This window comes from Hakea prostrata, chromosome 7 (assembly GCF_041222555.1).
Source record: "Hakea prostrata isolate BN-2017 chromosome 7, UWA_Hpros_2, whole genome shotgun sequence".
NCBI lineage: Eukaryota > Viridiplantae > Streptophyta > Magnoliopsida > Proteales > Proteaceae > Hakea > Hakea prostrata.
The window spans coordinates 54,459,106-54,473,271 of NC_142606.1; the positions used below are offsets into that span (position 1 = coordinate 54,459,106).

The following is a 14,166-nucleotide window of genomic DNA, read 5'->3' on the forward strand; positions in this document are numbered from 1 at the left end:
TGAAGTAGCGGAATGAGATCTGAATAAGTTGGAATAGGGGGCTTCAACATCGTAGTCACAAACGCCTCATAAGCATGTCCAAGATTGGTTAGCAACAGAAAATCCTTACGCTCATCAAGCATTGGTTTGCCTATAGCAGCAAGTTGATCACAGAGAGTTTGAATATTGATAAAAAAATCACTAAGAAATGAATCGGTAGTCTTCTTCAAGAAATGCAATCTTGAAAGAAGTTCAAACTCACGCACCTCAGAGGTCTGAGAAAATGAAACTATAAGTGCCTTCCAAAGAGCAGCCAAGGATTTGATGCCAACTGCAAGACCAAGTACACCATCAGAAAGAGTTCCGATGATCCAAACCTTAACTAACCTGTCCATATGAAGCCAAGACTAATAGATCGGATTAGGAATATCCATACCAGCATCATTCGTAATCATCGGAGCAGGAACGACACAATCGCCATTCACAAATCCAATAAGATTCTAACTTTTGATCAGTGAGATAATTTGAGTTTCCTAGAGTAGGAAATTCTCAGGTGTGAGATGAAGAGTAACAAGTTGTTAACATTGAGATTTGATGGAAATGGAAACAGAGTGGAAGAAAAACCAATAGATGAGGAAGACACAATCGGTGGAGAAATAGCAGCAACAGAAGCAGGAATCGCCATGACAACAGGAACGAAGAAGCAAGAAATTGCAAGAAACTGTAAAGGTAAACGAGAAAGGAGAGAGATCGCAAGAAAGATCAACCCTAGAAAATGCTATGATACCATGAGAGAGAATGAGATCTGAAAACATGTATTCTTGATAATGAAATCAGTTACATATGGACCTTAATTTAACCGTGCTCTTGTTGAAGTTGTAGACCTTATGGAGTGATATGAAATGAAATGTCTTGTAGGGGGTGCTACGAAGTAAGAGGGTGGACTGTCACTCGACCTTGGAAACAAGGGTAAAACGACGAGGTTGGGTAAACAATATGTTCAACTTAAGTTGGTGCTTGAATGTGTTGCTTGTAATGTTCTTTTATGTTTAATGAGCATGTTTGAATGAGATTGTTAAGTCTAATCATGTACCAAGAATGGAATGTTTGTGGCTTATATATGTCCAATTAATATTGAATGAAACATTAAAATGTCATGCATAAATCACGATCATTCATATCCATGTTCAATTGCTTCTCTAGGAACCATGTTAAGTGATCCATGTTGGTTATACCATATACTTAATAAAGGAGAGTTCATAAATGAAACTAAAACTGGAAATGTTGAAAGATAAAAACTAAAAATGAAAAATAAATACTGTGCGGATGAGCACATGTTTTGTAAGTCTTGGTACCTACTGTACCCAAATAGGAAGGCATGAAGCAAGACTAAGAAGTGGAAAGATATGGTCTAGGGTCTAGGCCAATGATAGCTACCTATGAAGGATACCAGGCCTTGTGCCCAAGAGACATAATTTGGGAAGCCAATATTGGAATCCTCAAGATTGAGATAGATGCTACATGTGTTGGTTAGACTGAGGTATTCCCTCTATAGGTGAAGTTTGGGTCTAAGAATTAAGAGGGAACGAAAATAAATGAATCGAAAACAAAAATTGTTATGACAATAGGATTGAATTGAAGTTTTTACTATTAAAAAAAAAATGGAATGAGTTGTTTATGTAATACACCATGTTGTTTGCATATTATACATATTGCTTATTGGGCTTGTGAAGCTCATTACTTTTAATGTCAACAAATGCCCAAGTCAGAAAATGGAATAGACATGAAGGTGATGGTTTCTTTTTAGTTTAGTTGGATATAAAGTTTATCTTGTGATGTATATATTCAGCTCTAAGGAAAGTACAAGGATGGTAGTGCTTTAAGCTATCACTTTAGCACACTGTATATATTGTAAAGAGTAAGATAGGGGCCATTAGTTAGGGTGTTTCAATTTACTCTTTTTTGCACACCTTTTCGTACTTTTATGGTAATACTCTAATGATATGTTTAACAGGTAAAGTGAATTGCCACATGCCCTGATAGGGTTTTGGGGATGTAAGCTCCACCTATCCCTGAAAAGTGGCTATGGGACAAGTGTTAGAACCAGAAGACCAGAGGCACGGTATAGACAGACCAATAACAGAATCAAGGAGAAACGAATATATCAAATATATCTTATGTCAGAATCACTTAACCGAATGTAGTAGAATACACGAAACGAAGACCAACACGAACTTTCACAGGGTGAGTTGAGGTGTACGAACCGTACTTTTCCTTAAGGTATTTGAACGCCCCCTTTTATGCTGCTGGGTTTGACCTTGACGTTCTCACCTCCAAGATACAACAACTCCTAGATCTGAAGGCAGCACTCCAACAGAGTCTACTTGCAAAGGAGATCCGAAGGTAATACACAACACAGACTGAAGAAAACAAAAATAGAATTTTTCTAACACTAGATTTTCGAATTTCTATTTTTCACCAAAAAACCGAGTGTCCTTTGTTCAGAGCTTAACCTTTATTTATAGGCTCGTATGGACACCTTCAGAGAGCTACATATGTACGTAAGGTCACCTGTAGAGAGTTGTGACTGTATGATCAGTCACCTCCCTACTACAAAACCCAAAATCGGGTTTTCTAGATCCACGACCCACGACCCCAAGTTCCAAGTCATCATAGACACTTAATATTATAGTGCCCCATGGCTTGGTTAGACTAGGGTCTACGGATCACTACCGCAATCACGCCCTACTCGGTCCAGCTCGTTGCATGCGCGTGATCCACACGTAGCTCTCTACCAGCATACACCCCCACTTAGGAGCTATATATGTATATATAATCATATAATCATTAGCTCCATCCGATGTGGGACTAAACACATATGGCAATCTAAATCACCTAATATACATCCAGAAGAGTCATATAGAGTCAGAATAAACAAGAGTCCTAAAACAAAACTAGGGAGATAGAGTTTTAATGATTCTGAAACTTATCTAAATAGTATAATATATTATAGGGATAATTACTGTTGCCCCCTTGTACTTTGATTTTATTACTATTTTATCCCCTGTACTTTTTAAAATTACTATTCCAACCTTTAACTTTGTCAACAATTACTAATGCCCCCCTACCGTTAAGCTCCGTCAGTTTACTAATGACGTGGCATCTATATATTTTTTCAAAATCCCAAAAATAACCCTGCAATTACCTTTTTACTTATTTGCTCTTTTTTCAAGTTATAATACTACCCTTAATAGGAAAAAAATTAACTTTAATTTCACTTTTCTTCTTTAAAAAGAAACCACCAAATAAAGGAAAGATGTGATTTTTTTTTTCTAAAAATAAATCACAAAATATAGGAAAGATGTAATTAAATAGAAACTAAAATATTAAGAAATATCAAAGCTGAAAATTGAAAATCACCTAATGTATGCTGACCATTATGTATGTTACCAAATTTTTTATCAATTATATATTATATGCTAATTTGTTTGTAAAACTTCCATCATGGTGATTATGAAAAATTTAAGTGGAATGTGAAAGTTTCAACAATCATAAGTATGTGGTCCCACCAAATTCAAAACTAATTCTAAAATATAAGATTTTAAGGATATAAATTGACATGCAATATAGTTTCTATAAATGAGGGTAATGCCATATTTTTTACTTCTTAATTTTAAGGGCAAAATAGACATTTCATATTTGATATTAACAGCCACTTAACACCTTTAGAAGTAAGGGGGGCAATAGTAATTTCACAAAGAAGGGGATTTGATTAGTAATAAAACCAAAGTATAAGGGGGCAATAGTAATTATCCCTATATTATATTATTATTTTCTTTAAAACAAAATCCAACATCCATTCAAGCAAGGTTGTATTTCAGAGCCGTGCACTTATCAAGCTAGAAGAAAGTGTTTTCCCCATCAACAATAGACACGCTGCAGTTAGAGACAGCACCTAGTGCATCCTAGCATAAGGCTTTCCACAATGGGGAGTTTGAGAAAACTCCACGGCTCTTCAATGTCATAAGGAGGATCTAGGATGACTTGATGAAGAGTGCACAATATTTAGCACCGGAGGGGAATTCTACTTCTACTCGCATTGATGCACAAACTATGCTCGGGACTCCATGGTAGGATGAAGATGGATATGAATATTAGGTGATTTGTTAGGGAAATAACTCTAGAAAAAAATAGAACTCCCAATGACACGAAGTGAAGGGAAGGGACACCAATGTGACACCTTATCCTCTGTATGGGGTCAGTTGCAGCAGCCACACCTTAGTTTGTGTAGTTTGTCCTCATTTCTTTCAATAAACTGCTTAGCTTACAAAATAATATAAAACATACATTTTAAGTGAAACCTAATTGTTGCACAATAAAGGAAAGTGAAGCCAAACAAATACCCTATCCTTTAATTATTGGCTTTTATTTTCTCAGTTCCTTTGTTGACGGGTCTAGTATCACATCTAGGAGAATATTTGAGTAGTCTATCTTTTGTAGACCATTCCACTTTCATAGTGGGGAGTTTCTCCTAAATATTCTAGAGGGACATGATCCACTGCTTTCTTCCTTAAAATAGTCACGGTTCCCATAGAACTTCAAAATTAGTAATACAAATTGATTCATGTTCCTTTTCTCTCTCTTTCAAACAATATTCAATAAATCATTAAATGTGTTTTGATGTACAAGTTCGATTGTCTTTTCCATTGTAAAAACCAACCAGTATACTTTGTTTTTGATTTGGGGGAATGCATCGTTTATTGGTTTGCGCACAGTCTATTTCCACATCCTTCAATATATGGGTTTTATTCCCTTCAAACTTTAATTTTTTTTTCTTATGATAATATAAAATTAATTATTATTTCTTTGATATTATTCAATGGGCCATTAAATTTGAAGTAATATGCGAGTTTATTTCCACTTTCGCTTTTACTGTGTCGACCAATCACCATCAGTGCTTTTTTTTATTTGGGAGACCGTGCCTTCTATCTGCTTCCATATATGTTTCTTAAATTATTCAATATGCCATTAAATTTGAAGTAATATACGAATTTATTTCCACTTTTGCTTTTATTGCATCGACCAATCACCATCGGTGCTTTTTTTATTTGGGAGACTGTGCCTTCTATTGGTTTCCATATAGGTTTCTTTACTTTTAAGATTTTAGCAATCGTATTAATTGGGTTCTCTATATAACAAGCCTACTCCAGAAACCCTCATAAGCACTTTAAATTTCAACAAAGATATCCTGCAATCAAGATTCACTACGGGTAACCATCCATCTCTTCCCGCCTCTTGCTTTTCCTTTTTTCCCGTGTTTGATCTCGTTTATTTTCAATTACAATTTTGTTGTTTTCAATTTTGAAGCAATTAAATTCAAGCTGACAATTCTAATCCGAACAATATTTGATAGTTATTACATCCTGATCATTGAATATTACTTTGATAATATTTTGCAGGGATTTACTTTAAGAGTATGTATGTTCTAAAATATGGGAAGTGCATCATCTGAGAAGAAATGGAGTGTCACTTTCTTTGAGTGGTTAAGAAGCAAGGATAAAATGAAGGAAATTGTACAATCAGATCAACGATTTACCAGGTATTTTAGATAATATCACTCTTTCTTATAACCAATTCTTGTACAAATCCATTGTTGTTACTCCTGTTGTGACTTTTGTTAAAGAAAACTATGTTGTTGATGTTGTAACTATTGCTACCAATTCCTGTCTATAATACCTAGAAAATATGTGTTGCCCACATATTGCTTCTTATTTATGTGCTCCTCAGAAATTAGACCAACTATTTGCATTGTATATATAGGGTTTGTCTGCACCAATAATAGCAATTATGACTGCCTCCAATAAGCGCATATTGAGTGCAGGGGCTCCCACCTTAGTAGTGGGGCCTAGAAATAGTCATAGTGTATGCTGCTTTAACTTTAGTTTTCTCAGAGTGGTAGTTTCACTACAAGAACAACATTTAATTAGTGGCGATTTTAAAAAAGCCGCCACTAATTTGAAAAACACACGGGTTCCAAATGGGAGGAAAAAGGGGTGGGTGAAAGATCCAGGGGTTTAGTGGCAATAATTATTAAGATATTAGTGGCATTTTTGTTATTAACACCACTAATATCAAGATATTAGTGGCATTTTCAATATTATTGCCACCGAATATCAAGATAGCAGCGGTTTTATCAGAACCGCTACAAATAACCCTAGATTTTGTCATCTCCGTTTATCGCCGGCTTTTCCCTCACTCCACCTGCCCAACCCTGCGCCAATTTTTCACTATTTTCACTTTCGATTCTCATTTTCAACTTCTCAGGTCAGTTTGTTTTTCATTTCACAAGATAGCTTCAGATCCTCAGAGAGATCGATAGGAATTTCTGGGTGAGAAATCCACTCGAAATTTGTTAATTTGGTAACCTGCTTCGCTACCCACAAGATTACGGTGACCAACCGAGGTTCTTCCCTGGACAGACCTGACGACCTGCACTGAATGGAGCTAGCCGGAGATCAGTCCCCTTGATGTCGATGTCGTTCTCCCTGAATCTTTCCGGAAAACCATCTATGTCTCTTCGTCTCGTTGCTTTCTTCACTTGAGAAGCTGGTGAGTTGTTTGTTGTTGAGAAGCTGATTTCAATTAAATAGGTTAAATAAATTTTAGACCTAGTTTTCTGGAGGATAGATTCGATTAAATATATTTCTTCAGCTTTCTCTTTGTTTAACATCGATTTTATTTCGTACTGATTTTCGAGAGGTAACTGATCGCACTTTTCCAATCTGGAGCAAGTTTTTAGTCTTCTACGAAAAGCCAAAGATCTAGTTGTTTGGTTTGGTACATCAATTTGTTTTCAAGTTTACTTGATTCCAATTTCTTCCATTTGCGATTGAAGAGAAAATATCCATTCTCAAGCTTGGTCGTTGTATATCTTGCATACAAAACTTTGTAATTCCTTGTTTTTCCTTTTGCATACAAAACTTCTTAGATTAGTTTGTCATCCTTTGCGATTGAAGCAGCTTTTGTGGATTTTTCATTGTCAGATTAGTCTGTCATCCTTGAATGTTTACTCTGGTTTGGCTGCTGTGCATCATGGAGCTAGGTAGTAACGAATACCATTGTTTGGATTCTCTAATGTTGTTTGCCTATAGTTTATTAATTGATTGATCATTGGATTGAAAAATCATTTTGTGATGGGTTTGGCTCCACTTGGATTGTGTTTTTGCTCATAAACATAAACTTGTTTATGGAATGCATAATCAAATTTTGCAAGTCCTCGTTGCTTGTCGTTGTGATTTGTTTTGGTTGAGTTGGGTCATGGATTTATGTCACATGAAAAGAACCCATGATTGATTACTAGTTAGATCTAGTATTTTTAATGGCTGGATTAGTAAATTTTGATCTCTTTAAGTGTTTTTTTCGCAACGACAATGTTCGGGGCAGAGGTGCTTATTTTGAAAGTAACAATTATGGAATTTTGTAGTGATGGCATTTTCAAGGTTTTCAAAATTTGAAAATTGAGCAGCAATTTTCTGGAATTAGTGGATAAGTATTTTACATGAACAATTTACAATTTTTCCCTTCTCCTTGGATGATGAACCAATGTGGAGCCAAGGTTTTCAGTCTCCATTGGTTCTTGTTAGGATCAACATAGAATTGAAAGAAATTGGTCAAAGGACAGGAGTTAGTTTGACTTAATGGAATCAGCCTGACTTGGTTTGGCTCAATACATGCGGAGTCAGGATCAATCTAAAGCGGTCGTAATGTGTTGTGAGTTTAATCAACTGCTTACACTTCAATTTTCAGATCCATATGTGGAGCTACTATTGGTAATCCATTAAATAAAACTAGTGTTATTTAATGAGGTGATAAATATCTATTTTTGCATGCATGGGGGCATGTACAATGTGCATGTGTGAAAGAGATTCTTACATAGGCCGGTACTGTTCTGTTCTTTAGCGATTCCTGTGAATTGAAACTGCTGCACATTTTTGAGTTTTCTCCATGGCAAATGCAAAATGGTTCAGCCAGTCAGTGCCTTTGGGTAGTGTTGCAAAAAATATATTATTAATATCGCCCATAGTAAAGAGAGAGAGAAAAAATGATTATTGCAACTACTTCTAACAGATTGTTTCATTATTTTGCATTTTATGTGAATTGAAGCAACTTTACGGTTTTTAGATTTGTCAATGCCAAATGCAAATGTCTCTGCCTTGGAGATTGAGGCTAGTATTGCAAAAGCCTATACATAAGATGTATCCCAGTGCACTAAGTATGCATTTGGTAACGTTTCTGTTCCAAGGGACCAGTTCTTATGTAAAATCATTTTTACATGTTTCTATGCTTAAAGAACATTTTTTGTTTGAAAATAGGCATTTGATAAACTTGTTCTAAAAGTATTCTCGGAACAATTTGGTGTTTGACAAACTCGTTCCAGGAATGAAAAAAGAATGCTTATAGAACATATGGATGTTTGATAAAACTGTTATTGGAAATATGTCTTATTACATAAATTTATGGGTAAAACAATAAATATGAGTAAATTCATACCCCACATTAAATATGGATACCAAATTCAAATGTGCATCAAACCAATATAAACTTGGATTAACAAATAAGAAATAGAATTTTTTATGTGTGGGTCCCCTTAGTGGGCCATCAATTAATGTTAGGTCCCCTTAATGCAAACCAATGTTGGGTCCCCTTTAATAAAAATTTGGTATGTATTTTTTGTAACTTTTTCTAAAAGCTAAAGTTTGAAGCAAAGACTTTATGTACATGTTATTTACACATTTAATTTATAAACTAGTTTAGCTGTGTTTGAAATACACTTTCAATTTATAAAATGCCGGGATAAATTTTATTAATAAAAAAAAAATATTCCCAGGAAGTCAAATTTTAATGCTGGACCAAAAACCATACCATTGGATTATCTAATAAAAGAAAGCTCACTATAATCAATCCTCCCTCCATCCAATCAAAGAATTACAATGGTAGTTATAAGACTAATCAAAATCTGGGGATAGGGGTAAAGAAAAAAGTATCAATCAAACATGTCTTTTGTTGATCTTTGCATGTAGATTCCCGACATTTCATACTTCGAACTTCGCAGCTCCATACGCCTGTTCACATAATGTCTCCACTGCACTTCCCATTCCTAGCTGTTCCAATCAACACTTATTATTCAGTTTTTTCTATCTATAAGAAACAAAGAACTCGCGTGCCCCCCACGGGCCGGGGGCGACCGGCCAGCCCAAGAGAACATGTCCCACAAATGAATGCACAAAGAAGAAACATTACTAGATCCCATGCTTTTCCCATGTTCCATGTATAGATTGTTGTCACAAGACTATTGTTTGAAACCTCAAGTTTCTTTTTTTTCAGACAAGAATTATAACTAAAGAAGAATCTCACCAAGAAACTGGTCTCGGTAGCTAAATTGATATAGAATGCCAGAACAAAATTGATCCCTGTAGCAGTATAGCTCATCTAGTATTTTACAAGAATTTGCATGCAAATGCAGTATAGACTTACAGTTCCTCAAGGAATATGATCATTTCAACAAAGAGAATGATCGGTAAATTAAAACAGGTGGAAATTGAGGCATAACATTAATCAAGTGATTAGGAAATAGTTTTGGAGGTTTTCTGTACCTGGTGCCATGTAACAATAGGACCCTAATTCAAAAGCCATGGATGACAAATAAACAGATTCTCCAACAATCCAGTCAAGTGCACAAATCTGTGATCTTTGGTTCAAAATCTGCATCAAGGAGGATGTTTGTTGATTTGACATTCCTGTGCAGTAAGTGTGGAATGTAGACTCTTCCAAAAGCAACAAATTCACCACTTGGTAGCCTGAGAATGTAGACTCTTCCAAAAGCATCTCCCCCACCAATGGCACTTCTCTGATCCATTCCCATAGTCAAATCATTTTCAGTGACTCTTAGAGGATAATAAAACACTGAGCACCATATTCCACGGTGAGATTTCAATTTGTAGGATTGGTACATCAAAAAAAAATCCAGCAACAACAACGATGAGACCAGCAGCAAAAGCATTTGATATCAGTACACATGTCACTTTGGTTGGCCCAATGGACTTGGGTCTTTCTTCCAAGCAAGAATTTGGCAATCCTGGTCCACATAGGTCTGGATTTCCTTGCAGGAATGAACCGGAAATCCTGAGATTAGAGACAATGGAACCCTACCCGATAGCCGATTGTAAGAGACATTGAATAGTGCAAGCTTCAGGTTCTGTAGCTCTTGTGGGATTGGGCCAGTGAGATTATCATCAGAAAGATCAAGATAGGTCAGTACTGGTAACCGAGCAAGAGAAATAGGTATGTCTTCACTAAGACTATTACCTGTCAAAGACAATGAAACTAGTTTCCTACATTTTGTAAGCTCTGGAATTCTACCCATCAGTGAATTGTGAGAGAGATTGATTATACTCATGATTGGTGAATCACATAAATTATTTGGAATGTCACCAAACAAGCCATTAAGAGATGCAGAGAACCTATAGAGACTCCTAACCCTGCCAAGGCCCCAGGGAATTCTAGTAATGAAGCTATTGTTATCTATCTGAACTTGTTCCAGTTGGGTAGCCATTGATATTGATTCAGGTATTTCTCTAGAAAACCTATTGTTTTCAACTCTAATAAGCTTTATATTTGGCAAAAAAGAGTCTTATGATCAGGAAAACCAGATACTTCTTGAGACGGATCTTAGGAAGTAGAGTACCCAAACAAGGCTGAAGTTGGGAACAAGTTCAACATATCAATAAGAAAATGTCTGCTGAAAATTATAATCTAATCCAATGGCTATATCAGCACATATACACTAATCCTAGTACTAGGAGAAATGCAAAACAGTAAATTCACGGAGTTGTAACTGAATTGGAGTTTGAATTCTATCAGTTGATTTTGCATATGAATACAAGTCACAGAAGTAATTGGATAATGCACAGATTAGTAACTAAAAGGGGAAGAGGCAAAATAAAAGATATCAAATATCTCAAGATCATTTGGTCATCAAAGAGTTCATGAATTAGGTTCAAGAACAACCTTGAGGTGTTTCTAACAGTCCAATTGCTTAATCTCAAAGAACAACTTACATGTAACAGGTAAAACAAGGATTTACTTCTTTTCCTGCAATCAAGCAACATAGATAGAAAAAAAAATTTAATACAACACATTAAACTCTAAAGTACTTCAATTAAATAACCCACTTCTTTATTTTTATTTTTGGTTGAAAGTACATTCTCAATGATCCAATATACTCTTCTCTTGATAAGCCCTCCATCTCTTTAATATCTTCTTGATATGTCTCTAACTACACAGAGTAAACACATTAAATTGATCTAATTAGAATTAGAAACATAATTAAATTGTAATGCCAAAAAGTCAATGAAGGGAATACTCACCGGAAAGTTAAGTTTGGTGCCCTGTCCCCAATAATACTTCAATGTTGCCAAATCATAAGCACGTGCTGCTGCCTCTTCATCATCATAAGCTCCTTTTAAGAAACCAAAATCAATTGAAGATTAGATGGATCTACTCAGAACAGGAGGTTAACCAGAATTGCTAGTGTGGACCCATTAGATTAAAACAAAAGAAGTAGTTAATTTCTTCTTGAAAAGGAAAAAGAACAAGAAGCTCCAAAACAATCAGAGAACTCCAAGAAACCACATTTTCTTAGGCATCTCATCGAACACCTTGTGGGCGTCATCGCAACAACCACATTTACCATACATTTCTAAGAGAGCACCCCAACATAGACGTCCCAATTGCACTCTCCCCGATTCTACACAAACCAGTAAAAGTAGTCCAATGCAGAAACTTCTGTCCACAGGATTAGGACCCCGGGGCTGTGAGGTTATAAAGACATTTATGACAGCCATCGTTAAAACGAATTGATGTTCAAAGCAATGTTCTCGCAATGCATGTTAACAACAAAAGATATCAAAAATGTTTCAATTAATCCTTTAAATTTCAAATAAAACTGCATATGAGAACTAATTTTCTGAATCGAATCAACATCAATAAATCACAAATTCAATGAGTGACAAATTCAAAGAATGAATGAGTGAGTGAGTGAGTAAGAGAGAGAACGGGGAAAATACACACCTACAAGAAGTTCCTCATTTTAGGTTCCGCGTGAGAGACAACTGCGTGAGATACTTGAACAACACTAGTTTGGGGGGTTTTTTTAAAGGTGAAAAAAGTTTGTTTTTTTTAATTTAATTTTTTTTGTTAGTTGTGGTGTCGCAGCTCTCTATCGTCGCATCTCAGTCGCTTGAATGTTACTTTTGGTTTCAACCGGCAACCAAATCCATAGCAAGCATTAAGGAGATGAAGAACTAGGTTGTCATCGAATGTCGCTGTCTAAAGCTACCATGGAGGAGACGCCGAGTTTGCAGACCTTGAAACTTCTTCGAAGGGTAGATAAGCTGTATCTACACTTGCGTGAAGACAAATGAGGTTTTATCGGGAACGATTTATCAGTTTTGTTTCTGTTCTTTTAAAAAAACATGTTTTAGATGTTCTGTAAAAGGTGTTCTTGGGACCAATTTTTGTGTCGATTCGTTTTTTAAGAACAAAAGCACGAACTGTTTTATTAAACACTTCTAATATCTTCTTTCGTTCTCAAAGACTAAAAGAACGCCAGCAACGTTCTTTCAGAATGTTATCAAACGCACCCCTTGTTTGCATGAGGGGCTGTTTGTAATTTTAATCCTTAAATGCATATGAATTATATATTTTCATCACAAATATCAGGTCATGATTGTCTCCCAATTTGATTCTGATCGTAACAACTAAATAAATCTCTTCCTGATCAGTAGTAGTGGTAATCACCGGGTCATAGCTGTAGGTAGCACGCTTACATGTGATTTCACTAGATTTTTTTTTTTTTGTTGTTTTACTTGAAAAGAATATGAACTGTAGTAAATTTATGTCAAGAGACCATGTCTTTGTTGGAAGGGATATTAGTAAATGAGTAGAAGTAGATATTTTTAATTTTTGGTGTCCCTTAGGTTCACTATGCAACTATTTTGATGGGTGGTCTTTTGTTCTGCTGATTACAGGAGCTCACAGATAAGAACAAGCATCTTAATCTTGTCGTAGATCAACTTTGAGAAATCATCACGGATGTTATCCACATTACAGAGTCTTTGTTCCCTTTGATACCTCAAAAGTCATGTATGCCATGGAAGCTGCTTGTCATCTGTTTAGACTTTAGAGGACTTCTAACATAGTGGGATATTTCTTATAAAACCAAAGCTATTGAATTTCTGAGGTAAGTAAAATCCTGAGTCATATATTCTTAATTTTGTTTTGGTTCGAAGCACGCGAATTTATGATATAGGTTCTCTGGTTGTACTACAATCGTCTGCAATTCAAAAATGATCAAATCCAAAAATTATTGTTCATTCTTTTTTAGTGGTAAACCGTCCAAAGAAAGGGAAAAGGGCAGCACATGCAATGATTTGTCCTTCTCTCTCCACAACAATGAATGAGTCCAATGCTTCAAGTAGCTGAAGTCATGGAACATATGATAAGCAAAACCTCTTGGTTATATGTTCATAATTTCCTGTCTTTCAAAATTTGCTTTTCAAATTTTGGGTGATTAAGGGTTCAGATTTGACATGTATGATATTAAAGTCAAAATAATTGAATAAGTCTTATGCATACTTGGTGTATCTTTGTACTTTTTCTTTCACTAGTAAAGTTACATGTGCATTTGGTCATTTGGTGATAGTTATACGAATACCATTTTAGATGATGTTGTTCCGGTTTGACATATATGATTTGAATATAAATTAGATATAAATTGAGTTTGAATAACTAAATTACCAAGTATCCCACTAACCTTAAAGACCTAAATGTATCCCCACTTCAATATTATCATTCTCTTCACCTTCATCACTCCAAAACTTCAACTGCTATTGAAGATAATTGTGAAATCTTACACCTTCACCTTTTCAATCAACTATGCAAGGTTGTAATGTTGTAATACAATACAAGTTAGTAAGAGAGATCTTACCTAAGATTTCTTTTGATGACTCCACAATATTTTTATAGAAGGTACGGAAATTTTAGGGGAAAAACCAATGGATTGGAAGGTTAAATCTCATAATCAAACAATTCATTAAGTTGAAAGATGGGAAGTTTAAAAATTGTTTT

The 14,166-nt window shown here is 35.4% G+C and overlaps 1 long non-coding RNA gene across 1 annotated transcript; it reads right to left on the minus strand.

Moving 5' to 3' along the window:
- Positions 1-8,799: 8,799 nt before the first annotated feature.
- Positions 8,800-12,195, minus strand: LOC149011398 (uncharacterized). The gene is made up of 4 exons (XR_016174584.1): positions 12,109-12,195; positions 11,406-11,497; positions 11,211-11,310; positions 8,800-9,140 (listed from the first exon to the last, which is right to left on the minus strand). It is a non-coding gene; the product is annotated as an uncharacterized LOC149011398 (long non-coding RNA).
- Between the last annotated feature and the right edge of the window lie 1,971 nt (positions 12,196-14,166).